Source organism: Eretmochelys imbricata, chromosome 2, assembly GCF_965152235.1.
Source record: "Eretmochelys imbricata isolate rEreImb1 chromosome 2, rEreImb1.hap1, whole genome shotgun sequence".
Classification (NCBI taxonomy): Eukaryota; Metazoa; Chordata; order Testudines; family Cheloniidae; genus Eretmochelys; species Eretmochelys imbricata.
Window position 1 is genome coordinate 144862197 of NC_135573.1, and position 19021 is coordinate 144881217.

Sequence of the window (19021 nt, forward strand, 5' to 3'; positions counted from 1 at the left end):
CGAACATGAGCAGCAACATGAGTTTCCTTGGTTTTCCTTCTGCTAGTACCGTCTCTGCTGTCTATTCCTTTTCTCAGGGGAATACACAGCAAAAAGTAGCCCAGAATGTACTTGTGCAAACAACACTTGATTGCTCAAATGTCTGCAAAAAGTAAATATGAAAAGTGTGTGAGCAGGACCAAGCAAATATATATATATTACATTTAAAGAAACACTTATTGGAAACTTTTTGTAGTATTTTTTCCCAGCCCTAATATTTATCTTCTGAAAAGCGATAGAATAAAGCTTAATTCATAGTTTCATAGAGTGTAAGACCAGAAGGGGCCATTAGATCATCTAGTCTGGCCTCCTGTATATCACATCCAATACATTTTTCCCCATTACCCCCCATTGTACCACCACAGAGCACTGGTCTACCCTATCCAGTGTCCTGCCTCCAGCGATGGCCTCTACTTGATACTTGAGAGGAAGGTGAACATCCTCTCATCCAACTTACATCTAGCCAATTACACATTGAGGGGATATATTCCTTCCTGACCTCTACAGGTGATCTGCTGAAGCCCTGAAGCATTAGACTTAATTATAGTAATCATCTTAATGCAGTTCTGTAACGGTTATGAGCATACTGAGGGCAATACAGAGCTTCCTGTTTTCCTCATGGCCCATGAAGGAAGGGAATAAAGAGGGGGACTCAAGATTTCAAGGTCAGAAGGGACCACTCTGGCCGTTCAGCCTGAGCCCCTGCAATCAGGCCATAGACATTCTCCAGGTAGCTGGATATCAGCATATCTTTTAGAAAGATTTCTAATCTTGTTTTGAAGACTCCAAGTGCTGGTGAGTCCATTACCTTCCCTGGTAAATTGTTCCAATGTTTAATTGCCCTCACAGCTAGGGAATTGTGCTTTATTTCAAGGTTGAATTTCTCTAACTTGAATTTCCAGCCATTGAATCTTGATATACCTTTGTCTGCTAGATTGAAAAGACATCCACTCCCAGATATATTTTGCTATCTACTCAGGCATGTGGCAACAATTCATCTGCATTGACAACACTTCCCACATAGCCTGCAGTGACTCAGCCTTCTGGCATGCAGCATCATCCTATCCCTGAGCAGAGCCTGGGTTGGATAACCCCCAATTCCACCAGCACCATTGCAAATCAGCCTGTGCAAAAGCACTACCCAGCCAAGAACTGTCCTGCTTCCTTGTGGTGAAACAGACTTTCTAGACATTCAGGCCATTCTGGATCCCATTTCTGATCCAGCCTTGTCCTTGTCCCATTCTGACCTTGTTCCAGCCCTGTTACTGACCCCCTCCACCCTTACATCTGCTTCTTACCCCCTCAGACTCTGACCACCCCACTTTGTATATTTGTCTGGACTCCGGCTACAGTACTGATTTTTGGCTTGTATATGAACTCTCATCTATGAGGCCTCACCTATTTGACATTGGTGAGGCCTCATCTGGAGTACTGTGTCCAGTTTTGGGCCCCACTCCACAAGAAGGATGTGGATAAATTGGAGAGAGTCCAGCGAAGGGCAACAAAAATGATTAGGGGTCTGGAATATAAAGTCTACTGCAGTTTCCACGGTATGCATCTGATGAAGTGAGCTGTAGCTCACGAAAGCTCATGCTCAAATAAATTGGTTAGTCTCTAAGGTGCCACAAGGACTCCTTTTCTTTTTATGACTTATGAGGAGAGGCTGAGGGAACTGGGATTGTTTAGTCTGCAGAAGAGAAGAATGAGAGGGGATTTGATAGCTGCTTTCAACTACCTGAGAGGTGGTTCCAGAGAGGATGGTTCTAGACTATTCTCAGTGGTAGAAGAGGACAGAACAAGGAGTAATGGTCTCAAGTTGCAGTGGGGGAGGTTTAGGTTGGATATTAGGAAAAACTTTTTCACTAGGAGGGTGGTGAAACACTGGAATGCGTTACCTAGGGAGGTGGTGGAATCTCCTTCCTTAGAAGTTTTAAGGTCAGGCTTGACAAAGCCCTGGCTGGGATGATTTAATTGGGGATTGGTCCTGCTTTGAGCAGGGGGTTGGACTAGATCTCCTGAGGTCCCTTCCAACCCTGATATTCTATGATTCATCTCAGTTCTGACCCTGGTCTGTCCCTTGACCTTGGTTCCAGTGCTACCCTCGGCCCAGACCCGACCCTATGTCCGTCTTTAACCTCTGCTCCAACAACTAGGTCTGACTACAGGCAGGAGAATCTGTGACTGCTGGAAAAAAAACTGAAATGGAACCCAAAATTCCTAAGTCTCATGTCAGCAAATATGTCTGAAACCCATTGACAAAGTGTGTGTCCCATTCCACTCTATTGCTGGTCCACAGTTGACTGACATCCTACTGCTACTTTGTTTCTCCATTAGCTGACATGGCAAAGGTCTGGGTGGTGGATCTAAAGATTCCAACCCTGCTGATGACTCATGTGGGTGTCAATATGTTTTTTCTATTTCTCTGTTTTTTCTATTTGCTTTTTCAAAATCCTAGGAAATTACACATGTTAGGATATAGATATTCAGGCCTGTCTGCAAAGGCCTGTACTTTAAGAATTTAGGGTGTATTCTTATCACTTGGCTAGTTATAGCGGTATAAAAGAATCAAAATCACTGTCTGCCAGTGTAAGGGCCTTCTCTTACTGTGACAGTCTGAGGCCCTGTTCTTAGGCTAAGGCCTTTGGCTAAGCAGCAGAGGCAGCCATAAACTGGGAAGTGAATGGTCACATCCTCACATTCCAAACTAGTCACATTGAAAGAAGGTGCTATTGGGCTGTTAGGAATACAATCCTGTCCTGATAATGCCTATCACCTCCAGAGAAAGGGAAGTGCCGAGAAAATGTAAAAGGAAACTTAGTTTGATAGCATCCTGTCTGGCAAGAACTCACTTATCAATAGTTGGGATGTGAAATCCTCACTTCTGTATTGTTTTGTCATTATAGTTCCCACTTTACTATTGTTTGTCTGTATAATCTCTGTCTGGTTCTGTGATTGTTCCTGTCTGCTGTATAATTAATTTTGCTGGGTGTAAACTAATTAAGGTGGTGGGATATAATTGGTTACGTAATCATGTTACAATATGTTAGGATTGGTTATTTAAATTTCAGGAAAATGATGGTTAAGGTATAGCTAAGCGGAACTCAAGTTTTTACTATATAGTCTGCAGTCAATCAGGAAGTGAGGGGATGGGTGTGTGGGTGGGGGAGATGGGAACAGGGAATGGGGATAAGAAATTGGAATCATGTTTTGCTAAAGGAGAAAATGGGAACAGGGAATGGGGGTGGGGAAATTGGAATTATGTTTGGCTAAGGGCAGGAATGGGAACAGGGACACAGGTGTACTCTGTGGTGTCAGAGCTGGGAAGGAGGATACTAAGGAAGGAAACTGGAATCATGCTTGCTGGAAGTTCCCCCCAATAAACATTGAATTGTTTGCACCTTTGGACTTCAGGTATTGTTGCTCTCTGTTCATGCGAGAAGGACCAGGGAAGTAAGTGGGTGAAGGAATAAGCCCCCTAACAACACAGACAAAAACATGTAAAAGTAAATTACAGTTTCAAAGTCAAGCACTCAAAAGTTAGAAAAGTTCTAGAATTAAGGTAGCCTGTACATGTTCCCATACTATTTTTTCCATGGCCTCCGTGCCTCATTCAGTGCACAGGATGCAGAGCTCTGGAGATAAATCAGGATTGTGTAGTGAATAAGGCTGTTGCCTGTAGGCTTCATTTGTAGCAGAAGGTTTGTAGCTAATGAGGGAAGGTCTTGCAGGAAGAGAAAGGATGGTCAGGTAGTTCAATAGTGCTTCGGAGAACTAGATTCTATCCCTGCTGCTGCCACAGTTTGTGTGATGTTGGGCAAGTGATTTAAATGAAACATTTCATGAGTGGTCACTAATTGTGTCTGTCTGTAATTTTCTGGTTGCCCAGGTTGATACCCTAGGGTCTGATTTGCAGAAGTGCTGAATATCCTCAGCTGCAGCCAATGGGAGCTATGGTCTGAACAAATGACATGCTACTTTGAAAAAAATCAGAACCTAGACTTCTCAAATTGGGCACCCAAAGTTAGTAGAATTTTTTGACCATAAGCTCTAGTCTCAGTTCCATATCTGTAAAATGGGAATAATAACAACTCATCTCACAGGTATGTTGTGATGTGATGAGTACCACAGAAAATCACATGAGGAAATTAATAATTCTGTGTTCAGAGCAGGGTTTCAATAGTGTGCAGGCTTCATAGAATCATAGAATATCAGGGTTGGAAGGGACCTCAGGAGGTCATCTAGTCCAATCCCCTGCTCAAAGCAGGGCCAATCCACAACTAACTCATCTCAGCCAGGGCTTTCTCAAGTCTGACCTTAAAAACCTCGAAGGAAGGAGATTCCACCACCTCCTTAGGTAACTCATTCCAGTGCTTCAGCACCGACCTAGTGAAAAAGTTTTTCCTAATATCCAACCTAAACCTCCCCCACTGCAACTTGAGACCATTACTCCTTGTCCTGTCCTCTTCTACCACTGAGAATAGTCTAGAACCATCCTCTCTGGAACCACCTCTCAGGTAGTTGAAAGCAGCTATCAAATCCCCTCTCATTCTTCTCTTCTGCAGACTAAAGAATCCCACTTCCCTCATCTTCTCCTCATAAGTCATGTGTTCCAGTCCCTAATCATTTTTGTTGCCCTCCGCTGGACTCTTTCCAATTTTTCCACATCCTTCTTATAGTGTGGGGCCCAAAACTGGACACAGTACTCCAGATGAGGCCTCACCAATGTTGAATAGAGGTGAACTTGACTCATATCCAGCTTCTTGTCCACTGTAAACCGTAAGTCCTTTTCCACAGAACTGCTGCCTAGACATTCGGTCCCTAGTCTGTAGCAGCACATGGGATTCTTCCATCCTAAGTGCTGGACTCTGCACTTGTCCTTGTTGAACCTCATCAGATTTCTTTTGGTCCAATCCTCTAATTTGTCTAGGTCCCTCTGTATCCTATCCCTACCTTCCAGCATATCTACCACTCCTTCCAGTTTAGTGTCATCTACAAACTTGCTGAGGGTGCAGTCCACGCCATCCTCCAGATCATTAAGGAAGATATTGAACAAAACCGGACCCAGGACCTACCCTTGGGGCACTCCGCTTGATACCAGCTGCCAAGTAGACATATAGGCTTTAATCACTACCCGTTGAGCCCGACGATCTAGCCAGTTTTCTATCCACCTTGTAGTCCATTGATCCAGCCCATACTTCTTTAACTTGCTGGCAAGAATACTGTGGGAGACCGTATCAAAAGCTTTGCTCAAGTCAAGGAACAACACGTCCACCGCTTTCCCCTCATCCACAGAGCCAGTTATCTCATCATAGAAGGCAATTAGATTAGTCAGGCATGACTTGTCCTTGGTGAATCCTTGCTGACTGTTCCTGATCACTTTCCTCTCCTCTAAGTGCTTCAGAATTGATTCCTTGAGGACCTGCTCCATGATTTTTCCAGGGACTGAGGTGAGGCTGACTGGCCTGTAGTTCCTCGGATCCTCCTTCCCTTTTTTAAAGACGGGCACTACATTCACCTTTTTCTAGTTGACCGGGACCTCCCCTGATCGCCATGAGTTTTCAAAGATAATGGCCAATGGCTCTGCAATCACATCCGCCAACTCCTTTAGCACTCTTGGATGCAGCACATCCGGCCCGATGGACTTGTCCTCGTCCAACTTTTCTAAATAGTCCCGAACCACTTCTTTCTCCACACATACAACAATGAAGATAAAACAAACTGAATTAAGTAAGCATTGTCCATCCTGTACATTGAATGAGGCAATGGTCCTGTGGCAAAAATAGTATGTAATCATGTAATTAAAGACTATTGTAATGCAGATACACAAGGTGGGCCAAATTAAGGTTACACACGAACCTTAATTCTATCATTTCCTGTCATTTGACTCTTCAACCTTAATAATGTTCCTTTAACACTTTTTTTGCATGGTAATATGTGTATATATCGTTACCCTTCAGCTCAGTTCTAGTCAATTTTGGGGACCTGAAGCAAATTAGTTTGTTGTTGGAGTCAGATTGGATGTGATGTGGTTGTTTAAATGATTCAGATGTTCCTACCTACACTCTGTACAAGAGCCCTGTAAGTTTTAAAACAGGGTAGATCCAAACATGCCCAGGCCACTGCAGAAATCCCAGTGCAGCCACCTCAAGCAGCTACCAGGAGCTTCATCACCTTCATTGTCCCCCCAGGTCTCTAACCTTGTCTCACCTAACACAGGACACTTCCTGTCTGAATAAGCTATCCCCCTTCAGCCAGAGGCAGAAGAGCAGCAGCAAATTGATCCCTAGCAGATTCATCAGTCTTTCTATCTGCTGACCTATTGCTACTCAGCCCGGTTTGGTAGTCTCTATTGGAGTGATCCCTATGCCTGATGGGCATTAGGGAGAGGAAGCCTGAGGTTCTGGCTGGGGCAGCGGTCCTGGAACAATTTGTAGAGTGGGGGTGCTGAGAGCAATTGAACCAAACTGTAAACCCTGTATATGATGGAAACCACTTCAAAACAGACAGCACCCCCAGCATCTCCTTCTCCCCTTCCCCAGTTCCCGCACCTGTGGGCTTGGAAGAAGGATTTGGCTTGGTTCACAATTGTAAATAAACTGTCTGAATTTCCCCCATCAAAAGGAATGTTATCAGTTGGTAAGGACAATTGTTTTGAACAAAATACCCTTTTTATTTCAACAAAAACAAGAACTGTGACTGATACTTTTTTCTGCTTGTACAGAATGTTATATTATTAAGACAGAGCAGCAGGAGTTACCTCTGGGATAATATTGGATGGATTTGCTTACAACATATTGCAACAAGCATCTTATTTGTTATTTTTCCTTCTGCAATAATCCTGCAGAGCAGATGTCTATGATACATTACAATAGCAGAGTTTTCTACACTTCATTTGGCAGTCTTTCTCACAAACCTCATGTGGATAACAAAGGCCACTCACTGGGGAACTGTTTGTAACCTACATACATAAGAACCGTATAGACTGAAAACAGCAGAATATTGCATTCATAAATACAGTACTACTAGAAATACACCAGCATCAAAATGCATGGAAAGTCCTAAATAACAAATGCAGAGCACTCGTTTTTAAAATCTAGAGACGTTTTCTCCAATTACTATGAAAATATATAATCTCTTTCAGTAACATTTAAAAAGGGAATAAATGAGGCCACTCTTTTATATTGTGGAAACATCTCACTTAGGTGTGTGAGCATCACTTTTCATTTCAAAGGCTGCCTAAGTGTTTCTGGCTCATTGAAAGATTTTTGTTTAAAAGAATGGAACCAATTAAATCTCAGAGACATGATTTTTACCATTTGGTGGACAAAGAGCATGAAAATTAATATTAATATTTTAGTTTTACATTTCTAAACATCTGAGTCCTGATTCTCCACTGTTACATACCGTTCTACAGTGGTGTACCTCCATTGAACTCACTGCCAATACAGTGGCATAAAACTGGAATAACAGACAGGAGAATCAGACTCCATGTCTTCTGACTGAGGATACATCTACACTAGAAATGTAAGACGACCTATTTTAGGTCGTCTTTCAGCCACTGCAGTAATTACTGTGGTGATGCATGTCCACACTACCCTCCTTGGGTCAGTGGTGCATGTTCTCACCAGGAACACTTCCACCAACCTAAGAGGGGCAGTGTCGGGAGCTGAGAGCCTGGTCTCTCAGCTCTGCTGGAAGATTCCTGCCAGGAGCTGGCTGCCCCACAGGCTCCTGGGCTCCTGGCAGGCTGCTCTCATTCCCCTATGGGAGCAGGGAAGCTGTCTGGGGCTTCTTCCTTCCCCGTTCCCTGCCAGGAGCTGGGAGAAGCTGCCATGGGCTTCTTGTCCCCTGGAAGCAGGATCCAACTGCCCCGGCTTCTCAATCCTCCCTGCACCTGCTCTGTGCCCAGGAATTGACTTCCAGCAGGGAGTGGGTCCAAAGTCGCTGGGGTTTCTCAGCTGCAAGGGAGGAAGAAGCCCCCAGCCAGGAGTGTGTCCAGAACCCCAGCTCTCCAGAGGAGAGGGGGGCCGCTGGACTCTAGCTGCTCGGCATTCTTGTGAATTTCATGGCTCCTGAACGGCCAATGTAAGGGGCGCAGTGTCTACACAAACACTGTGTCATCTTAACTACACCAACATAAGCCCGATATTTTGTCCGTTTCATCTGGTCATCCTAACTACAGCCTTCCTCCTGCTGATGTAAGTGCCCTACTATACCACCATAATAACTGGTGGAGGTCGAGTTATTATGGCGGTGTACTAGGGCACTTACATCAGCAGGAGGAAGCCTGTAGTTAAAAGGTGACCTGATGAAATGGACAAAATTTCGGGACACATCGAGGAAGCAAAATAAAACCGCCAGAGCGGCGAAAGCTGCACTATCAGGACAAATGGCATCCTGACCATGCATCTGTTGGGACACGGGACAAAGAACTAAAAATTGAGACAGTCCTGATTTTATCGGGACGTCTGGTCACCCTAGCTGTAGTGTAGACACTGACATAATTAGGTCAACATAAGCTGCCTTATGTTGACCTAACTGTGTAGTATATATCAGCCCCGAATGGGAATTTTCATCCAGGTGTTATAACTGAAGGGAACAAGGGAATATTCCTGAAACTTTTTACTTAGCCTAAACTCCCATTGAAATCAATAGGTATTTTTCTGAGTAATGATTGCTGAATTGGGCAGCAGACTTTTTAATACATCAGAGGGATAAATACCAGGGAGAGAGAGGAGTTATTTAAATTATTGACACAAGAACAAATGGATATAAACTGGCCATCAGCAAGTTTAGGCTTGAAATTAGAGGAAGGTTTCTAACCATCAGAGGAGTTTAGTTGTGCAACAACCTTCCAAGGGGAGCAGTGGGGGCAAAAAAACTTAACTGGCTTCAAGACTGAGCTTGATAAGCTGATGGAAGGGATGGTATGATGAGACTGCCTGCAATGGCATGTAGCCAATCTTCCACCACGAGTAGCAAATATTTCCAATGGTTGGTGATTGGACACTAGATGGGGAGGTCTCTGAGTTACTACAGAGAATTCTTTCCCAGGTGTCTAGCTGGAGGGTCTTGCTGAGATCCTCAGGGTCCAAGTGATTGCCATATTTGGGGTCGGGAAGGAATATTTCCCCAGGTTAGATTGTCAGAGATCCTGGGCATTTTTTGCCTTCCTCTGCAGCATAGGGCATGGGTCACTTGCAGATTTAAACTAGTATGAATGGTGGGCTCTCTGTAATTTGAAGTCTTTAAATCATGATTTGAGGAGTTCAATAACTCAGCCAGAGGTTAGGGGTCGATGACGGGCTGTACCAACCCCACACTGGTGAGGAGAGAGTTAAGAAGTTGTGCTGGCCCCTGAGTTGAAACTTGGTGAAGCAGAAAGAGCCCAGCTTCCCCTACCCCCGGCCACTGGGCAACACAGTCACTGAATCCCACCTCTAAACAGGGTGGCCACTTACTCTTGCCATTGGGTGACACAGTCTTGAGTATCACCCATAGTCACTACTGCTGGCCTTGGACTCAAAACCCGCTCTGGCAGGGTCTATTACAGGAGTGGGTGGATGAGGTGCTGTGGCCTGCAGTGTGCAGGAGGTCAGACTAGATGATCATGATTGTCCCTTCTGGCTTTAAAGTCTATGAGTTTGTAACACATCAGATATTACTACACACAGAAAGAAGGCCCTCTCTCCATCTCCTGAGTGACTCCACATGAGAAAAGGCTTCTGCATGTCAGTTACTCTGCCTTTTTAACCTAAACTGGGCAAACCCATGGTCAGGCTAGAAGAAATGCATTTTCCTAAATTCACATTCTATTGGTCAATCTATGCCATTTTGGGGAGATCAGGTTTTGCCATAATGAAGCAGTGGAAACTTAGCATTAAAACAGCAGCTATGCGAAAACTAGAGATGTGCTGTGAAGTTGGTGTTTAGATTTGGATTAGGTTTAGACTAGGGTTCAGGTTTGGGGGTTAAGACAGAATCAGCAGTTAGATTCAGATTCAAGGATGCCAACATTTTGTGAGATAATCTAGCAAAAGTTTGGTCCCGAATACAGGAAATCTTATGAGATTAGTTGATCTTCTGAGAGACGTTTGCCATCTTGGATGGGGAAATGTTATGAGTTTAGCTGTTCTGCTGAAATCTCATTGAAACAGTTGTTCTGAGATTTCAACAGAATTCAAATAGCAACTAGAAAATATGCTCCTTCCCGCTCCAATTTACAATCAAACTGTAAGGGCAGGTTCAGATATTGGGTTGTGAATCCAATAGATATTTGAAAGGGCTTCAATGTGAAGTTCTAATTTTGCTAGTTCTCTCGCCTGAGATAAGGAGAAATCTTGAGAATCACCATTTACATGGCAGCCAAGAGAATTCTTCATGCATTTAGGCTGCTTCTCTGTGCTCTGGACTGCAGAGCTTATGGAAGAGTTTAGTTTTTTTGAGGCCATTTATTACATAAATGCAATTCTATGTTCATTAGCATATTTTGTGGTTTCTAACCATATGCTTTTTCACCATAGAGTCAACATTTTCCCTACAAAATAGCAGCCTCCTTGATTGAAATGTAAGTGTGTTTTTGAGCAAGGAGCAGATAGAAAAATAACAAGTGGGGTAAAGTAGAGAACCAGAGAGCAGAACCCAAGATGCCAACAGTAAATTCACAAGAGGGGTAGCTCAAAGGAGAAACTGGGAAAGAGGAAAAAAAAGAGGCTGTGTGGGCACAGAAAAAATAGAGATGTGGGAGGGGGCAGGTCACTGGGTGTAGAGAATACAAAAGTGACTGGAAAAAGGGATAGAACAAAGGAAGAACCTTCTTTTGAGATGCATAGCATGTCACATGCTTAGAGTCATACTGAGCACCATATTTTGGATTGGGAAGGAATTTTTCCACAGGTCGGATTGGCAGTGACCTCAGGGTGTTTTTCACTTTCCTCTGTAGTAGAATCATAGAATAATAGAATATTAGGGTTGGAAGAGACCTCAGGAGGTCATCTAGTCCAATCCCCTACTCAAAGCAGGACCAACACCAACTAAATCATCCCAGCCAAAGCTTTTTCAAGCCTGATCTTAAAAACGATTAAGGAAGGAGATTCCACCACCTCCCTAGGTAACCCATTCCCGTGTATCACCACCCTCCTAGTGAAATAGTGTTTCCTAATATCCAACCTAGACCTCCCCCCACTGCAACTTGAGACCATTGCTCCTTGTTCTGTCATCTGCCACCACTGAGAACAGCCTAGTTCCATCCTCTTTGGAAACCCCTTTCAGGTAATTGAAGCCGCTATCAAATCTCCCCTCACTCTTCTCTTCTGCAGATTAAATAAGCCCAGTTCCCTCAGCCTCTCCTTGTAAGTCATGTGCCCTAGCCCCTTAATCATTTTCGTTGTCCTCTGCTGGACTCTCTCCAATTTGTCCACATCCCTTCTGTAGTGGAGGTACCAGAACTGGACACAATACTCCAGGTGCCGAATAGAGGGGAGTGATCACGTCCCTCGATCTGCTGGCAATGCTCCTACTAATACAGCCCAATATGCCATTGGCCTTCTTGGCAACAAGGGCACACTGTTGACTCATATGTAGCTTCTTGTCCACTGTGATCCCCAGGTCCTTTTCTGGAGAACTGCTGCTTAGCCAGTCGGTCCCCACCCTGTAGCAGTGCATGGTATTCTTCCTTCCTAAGTGCAGAACTCTGCACTTTTCCTTGTTGAACCTCATCAGATTTCTTTTGGCCCAATCTTCCAATTTGTCTAGGTCACTCTGGACCCTATCCCTACAGGGATATGGGGGTATAGTTCAGATGAGAACTGAAATGCTTTAGTCTAACTACAGTAATCGGGCTCAGTATAGGGTTATCTGGGTGAATGAAATGCTCTGTGATACACAGGAGCACAGACTAGATGATCTGTTAATCCCTTCTAGACTTAAGCTCTATGAAACTATGAACAAAGAGAGAGAGGGAAAGGGAGAGGGAGGAACATTATGGGGGCAGCTGAAAGAAGAGGAGAAAGAGAGAGAGGGAGTTTGAAGGTTGGTGGGGACAGCAGATAGGAGGTCTGCAAGAGACAATGTCAGTGGCAGGTTTCTAATGTACCACTCACCTATGGCTGCTTTTGGATGCTTCTGTGAACCAATCTACTATGGGGTTTCCTGTCATAGGGCAGCCCCACCTAGAGTGCCCTCCTGGAGCAGGCTATGGCACATCTACTTTAGTTTCCCTTTCAGCATTCCCCAGAAATAGTCCTTAAAGTATTTCCGGTATATATAGTCCTTGCAGGGCTAATTTATGCACATAAATCATAACAAGAGTCCAACAATCACAGTCCAGATTTCCCCAGCATAATACAAATAGTACAAGCAACATACCAAGTCCATCTCTAACCACACCCCAGTTCTCCAACATCTCTCAATTCCAGCCTTTTGTCCCTCCAAATCCAAGAGTCAGCATGCATCTCCCTCTGCTGCTTTCAGCCTTCAGCCCATACCAGCTATGTGCCCCTGGCTCAGGAAAGACAGCAGGTTAGCCCTCCACTGACTCCTAACCTTCAGCCTTTTTCAGTCTCCAGGCATTGGCTTTCTAGCTCAGGAAAGTCATCAAACTAACCCCTCCACTGGCCACCTAGACAATTCCTCTGTCTTCCCAGGGAGTGCTGGAAGACCTTTCCACCTCACAAGGATGCAGTTTCTCACAGGCAGTTCTCACCTGCACCTTTCCTCTGCTCCTCAAATCCACGCTCTCAGGCAGCTCTCACCTGCCCCCTTCCATTTCCACTGACAATAATTTGTGCATGTTTGCCCTGTATAAATGTGTTCCCTTAGTGTTATCTTCAGGGATGGCTTAGTTAAACCTGTGCAAAAGGTTGTTTGGATCCTCTAATTTGAGTGGTTTATTTCAGTTTAGTATAACTCAGTGCCTAACCAACTTAAGTGAAACCAAAATAAACCCAGATTAAACCAAAACAAGAGGTCTACACAGCCTTTTGCACTGGTGTAACTAAATCAGTGTAAAGCTACAGCTTAAATTAAACTGGTGCAACTCTGCATGTAGATTAAACATAAGATACCAAAACAAAAGAAATGGGGCTAAATGGACTATTTCTGACCTTGCTAACAGCAGGGTGCCACAAGATTCCACATGAGAACCACTGTTGTTTAAAATGTGTATTGGTGAGCTAGGCAAGGGAGTGAGCAGTGAGGCGGCAAATTTGCAGGTGATAACAATGATTTAGATTAATTGAGATGAGAGAGGACTGAGGAACTTTGGAGGGACCTGATCAGTCCAAATGATTGGGTAGCACAAAAAGGAAGGGAGAGGGGCTTCTCCTCTTTTTTTCTCTCACTTTGAATATCCCTGTCCCTGACTTCCACCACCTGCACTTGCTCTTCCCCAGTCTGAAAGAGCCTGCATATGGGCATCTGCAAGACCCATCTATTTAGCCATGCTTTTGGAGAAGGAAGGGCTTGAAACAGGCTGGTATTTGTGAGCTAGGTGATATATTAATTTAGGTAGAATATATGAGCTTCTCTCTGAAGTTGACTTTCACGTGCAACCTCTTTTTCTACTTGAAAAACACAGCCACAGCACATGGTCTTTGCAGCCACTCTAACACCTGAAAAACTCATACCGGCATCAGGCTGTTTAGGACATTATTTTTAATTGCCTCTTTCTGGTCACAGGCTTACATCAGTGTTATAAACTATGCAGTCTTGACCAGCTAAGCCAGACTTTTCCTAGAGAGAAGGAAAAAGGGCAAGGATAGGAAAGGGAAGAAATAAGCTGGGGAAAGAAAAATATACATGGGGGCAGGGAGAGAGATTCACATTCCAGGTGGTATACAGAATTCATCTGGAGATGTGAGAGGTGGTGATGTCATCCTCAGCCCTCTCTCGGGCTGGCACCAGTCAGGACAACTCTCAGTATCAGGATTATGCGGGTCTGGGGTCCCAGGAGATGGTGAAGCTTGCTCCAATAGCCATTTTTTCTCCCCAAAGTATCTTTCTTTAAGGATCCACAAATGGAATGGTGGGCAGAATCCTCACATAATTTTGTCCACCAGTTAGGCCTAGTTTCTAACAACCCAATTTTGATTTACTAATTTCTAGTTCCACACTTTTCTTCTTTACTAAGCATGACCTTAACATACTCCTTGAACTATATAAGTAGGCCTTTTTGTTTGGACAAATTCAGTTTTTCTGTCTCCTTTTCATAATTTTTCCCATTGACATTTGTTTTTATAAGTTTTTGTGATATCTTGTAAACTTTCATGTACTTCTCACAGGTAAGCTTACAATTAGGGTAAATTTGTAGCGCAATTATTGCAAGAGAGGGATACTTGGTTTTCCCTTTTGAATGATTATTTTCTAGGTTAGTATGAAAGTAATTCATCCCTATGCAGGTACGCTACACCTATTACTGTGCATAATTTAATGGCTTCTGTGGGTCTTAAATAGGGCAGTGGGGCTTTTTTAGGCCCTTTGAACTTCACCTTATGTGATTGCTCTTCTCATTTGTGTCACAGGTACATAGAGCTTAGGATAGGCGCTTTTCAATTCTTTAATAAAGAAGTTGAAAAATAAAAAGGAGAGGAAAGGAGGAAGCAGCTCCCTTACTCCTTATTCACACCCTAACCCCTACCCCAAAACCCCATCTCCCATTAAAGTATCAGCTTTTTCCCTGTTTCTTACTTTTCTTTAATTTTTGGTTTCTTGTTCTTGTTCCCCTAAGCTTTTTCTGAAACTCGTGATTCTGGAACCTATTCTATTTGTTCTGGTATTTTGCACTTCCACATATAGATGACAGTCGAGGAAGGCAAAGAAGGATGAACATTAAACACTTACAGGAAAGTTAAACAACTGTCGGCTTTTTACTGCCCTTTGCAAGAGCACATAAAAAAGCCCCAAACAAACAAAACAGACCAAACCATTGTTGCCAATCCACTCACTTTTTCTGGGATCAAAACAATGGCTTGTGTGTTACAAATGAAGGGCGAAAGGCAAATTCTTCAAGCTGAGTCATGTATGAGATACGTATTGCTGCTTCCCATCAGCATACAAAGCCCAATATGCTCAGTAGGACTCGGACTCATAACTGGGTTCAACTTGCAGAAAGCTTTTAAAGAAACCAGAAGAAAACTTGCTAAAACAGTTGTTTTCAAAGTGATGAAAATTGTTAGGGGCTTTCCCTTCACCCCTTCCCTGCTTCTTGTCATGCAGACAGAAAGCAGAAGACCAGAAGCCTGAAGTGCAGGCAATGCAATGTTATTGGAGTTAGTTTCAAGCAAGCATATCCATAGCTCTGACACCGCAGAGCCTTTTCCCAGGGTTCCAGTTTTCCTCTTCCTTAGCAGGCATAATTATACCTGTAGTGCATGCCCTTGGTCCCACCCTTTACAGTTTATGGTCATAGTCTGTTTGGGGGGTGAGTCTGGGGGCTTGGTATCACCTCTTTTGTGTCCCCTGTGAGGGGTAAGGAGTGAGGCTGTGCTTCAGGCAGGGACAGGAATTTCTTTGGCCTTTTAGTGTTTCTTTCCCCCCACCCTCACCTTCCCCTCCTGAGTGGTTGCTTGACCTTGCCTTGAGATAGGAGTTGAGGCAGTCATAGATTAAACTCCCACCAAAACCAGCAACACTCTAGCTCACTCTCTTCTCTGTTCTCATTATACTAATAAACCCATCTGGCTGGGCAGAAGCAACACAGTATCTTTATTCACATATTATTAAGGATATAAGAGTATCAAAAATCAAACCCAAAATTCTATCCCAGGCTAACAAACAGGACTATATACTAACAAAAATTAGGAAAAAATGACCTAATAATTGAAATTATATCCCTGATTGTATCTGGGGGAAATAAATATATTTATTTTGCTATTTTGGAAACGGAGGGTGGGGTAAGTGTCAAGAGGTGGTTCTTAATGTCTCTGTATGCACTTTCTGTAATTGTACTTTATTTTACAGCACTGGAGATGTGTGACAAATGTTTAAGACCATCTGTAACCCCCATTTATTTTTTCTTATATTGTGATGGTTAGCCAAAAACACTTATTGCTGTAATTACAGCTGCTGTTTCTACCCGCTCTGAGTGGATATGGAAACATTCCCAGACCAGCTGACACTATAATGCCCTGAATGACTGCACAGAATAGTTACTATTTCAGCACACCAGCGGAATTGGTTACCCATGCTCAGTAGCTGGTTTGAAGCTGGTTAGGAAGGCTTCGTTAACGGTGGACATTCCTGAATGTACGTACGTGTGTATACACACACACACACACACACACACACACACACACACACACCCTCAGCTAGAAGCTGGGAGTTCCTGACCAATCAGTAGTGAGCACTGTCTGGGGTACTGTGTGCGGTACTGTAATGGTTCACTTTTGCAGTGTTATTCTGAAGAAGGAATTTGAACTTAATTGTGTGTGTGTAAGTCTTTTATGGTAAAGGCTGGCACTGGATTCCTGAACAGAGAAGAAAAGTGAATTCTATTATAATTTCCACTTTTAGTATATAGAACTTTCCTGTAGAAAACTCCACCTGTAGTCTCTTGCAAGGATATGAATTCATACTCTGTGCAAATATCTTAAGCCAGAGAGAGGAATTCTGTACCACAGAATTGGTAAGTAAACTGACTTACCTCCCCTGTACATATGTTACACTAAACGATTGAATACAACCATGACACAGGAGCCCATTTGTGGTTCACTACTGTGTCAGCAGTTCTTGTCAGGCCTGACATACTCACTACACCACTGTTGTCATCTCTGTTTAAAAGGTGGCATCTGAGATTTCATTTGAAAACTAATAAGTCATTGATCATTATGAATATATGCTACATGTATTTTCTTAAAATGTGTTTGGGGAACAATAGCTTAAGACCAGTCTGTCCAGCCTAGTCATCAGGCAGAGCCAATGAAGGTCCATTTATATATATGGTAAAAAAGCTATTGAGTGGGGTAGACGACAGCATGGTCTCTGTGCTCTATCAGGAGAGAGACACATTGTTGTTTAATTTCTCTCAATCTGAAAATTATGCTTCATTAAATCTTTCCAACCTGTTTTCTTTTCAATTAAGGGAAACATTCAGCTCCTAATGTCCTCAAAGATGTATGACTGGTTAGGAACAATACGCTACAGGCTGTTTTTGCCAAGTAAAAGTTTTTGTGTCATTTCATAGGAAGCTCAGCATCTGTAATTTTGGGGAAAGTTACTGTGTTTATTATAATCCTTTGCCATTAATGTGAAATTAATTTCTTCAACTTTTTTAAAACTAGTCTCTTAGTAATGTAAAATACCATAGAACATTTTGAAAAGTATTGAAAAACAAGAATACAACTTACTTAACTTGTTTTGTTCACTGCATTGTGTACTAATTTGATAAAACACTGATAAATGGACAAGTGATGCACTAACTGATGTATCACCACATGACAAATGAATGCAAGAACATAATAACACAGGTGACTTTGCGTTCAAATCTCAAAATGATCAGGAGTGGCAATTTCTAAGTGGCACCCGAGATCCAAATTACCGAATACGGGCAAATTTGCATCTTATGGAGAAAATTATAAAGAATTCATTTTAAAAAGTGACAAAACATCATTAATCACTGAAGATAACTGTTTCATACTCATGGTTACGTCAGCTACAGATTTATAACAGAGTATTGTAGGAGACAAAAAGAGTAATTGATTGGTTCATCTAATCTGAAACAGGCACATTCTTCAGGGCCACACCCTATATCTGTCTGGTTTAGAAACTATTATGGCCCCCCATTACTGTAATATCAGGGACTTCAACCAAGGTCTTAGTACCCTAACCAGTAGATCATACTTCCTCTCTGATTCCTGCTAACATCCAACCTTCTTTTGAGCATATGTAATAATGGTGTCAGGACAACCACTCTTTGTGGTCTATTCACCAGCCATGTTCTTTAAATATTTTTTTAATACCTTCAGATCCTTTTTCATTTTCCTTGCATATATGACACTGACTTCCTTCACTTAAATTCTTACCTTAAAGGTAACCATGTCTTTTTTTAAAAAACAATATGGGCCAAATACCCAACAGAACTCTTCAGAAAATGTTCATCAGAAGTTTTCTATCAGAAAATGCTGTTTTGATTAAAACTTTTTTAGATTTTTTTAACAAAAACTTGTTTTAGTGAAAACATGGAAAAAACTATTTCCATGTCCAAACATCCATCCCATTTAAACATTTACCAAGTGAAAAGTTTTGAGGATTTTTAATTTTGAAATGTTTAGAATTTTACTTTGTTTTCTATCTATCTATCGAGTGAAAGGGTTGAAATCAAAACAAAATGTTTCAAATATATAGAAATGGAACATTTTGATTGACCCCAAAATGATTTTTTCCTTGAATTCATTTAATAAAAACATGTCAAAACTAGCTTTTTGTCATAATTCAAGATGTTTGTTTTGTTGGGTTTTTTTTGTTTGTTTTTTTGAAATCTCAATTTTTCATGAAATGGAAAATCCATTTTCTAACCAAACATTGGATCCATAATTAATATGATTCTAAATTCTGTCCCTATTTTCCAACATAGCAAAAAACTGAGCCTATATAATTACTGGCTATCTGGGGAATGTACCATGATTCAGAATACTTGGGGTTAAGTTTCAATGGGGGAATAAGTTTTCTCTTTCAATTTAGTAAAATATTCTAAATTTTATGGCAGTGTAAATATATTGGTCTTACTTAGTGGCATTTAACGTGAGTCTCTGCACCTCTTAAATAAGGGACCTAATTATTGTGGCACAGCTGTCCAAAATATAGAACATGTCAAATAACATTGGTTGAATAACTTATTATTGGTAATTTTGAATAAATGACACTATGAATCATTATTTTCATTATTTGCCAAGGGTTCCTGAAAGACACACACGTAGCATTCTATAAGTTATCATCTCCTTTATGAGTAGTAGATCACTGAGCAAAAGTGTGTGAACACATCCTAATT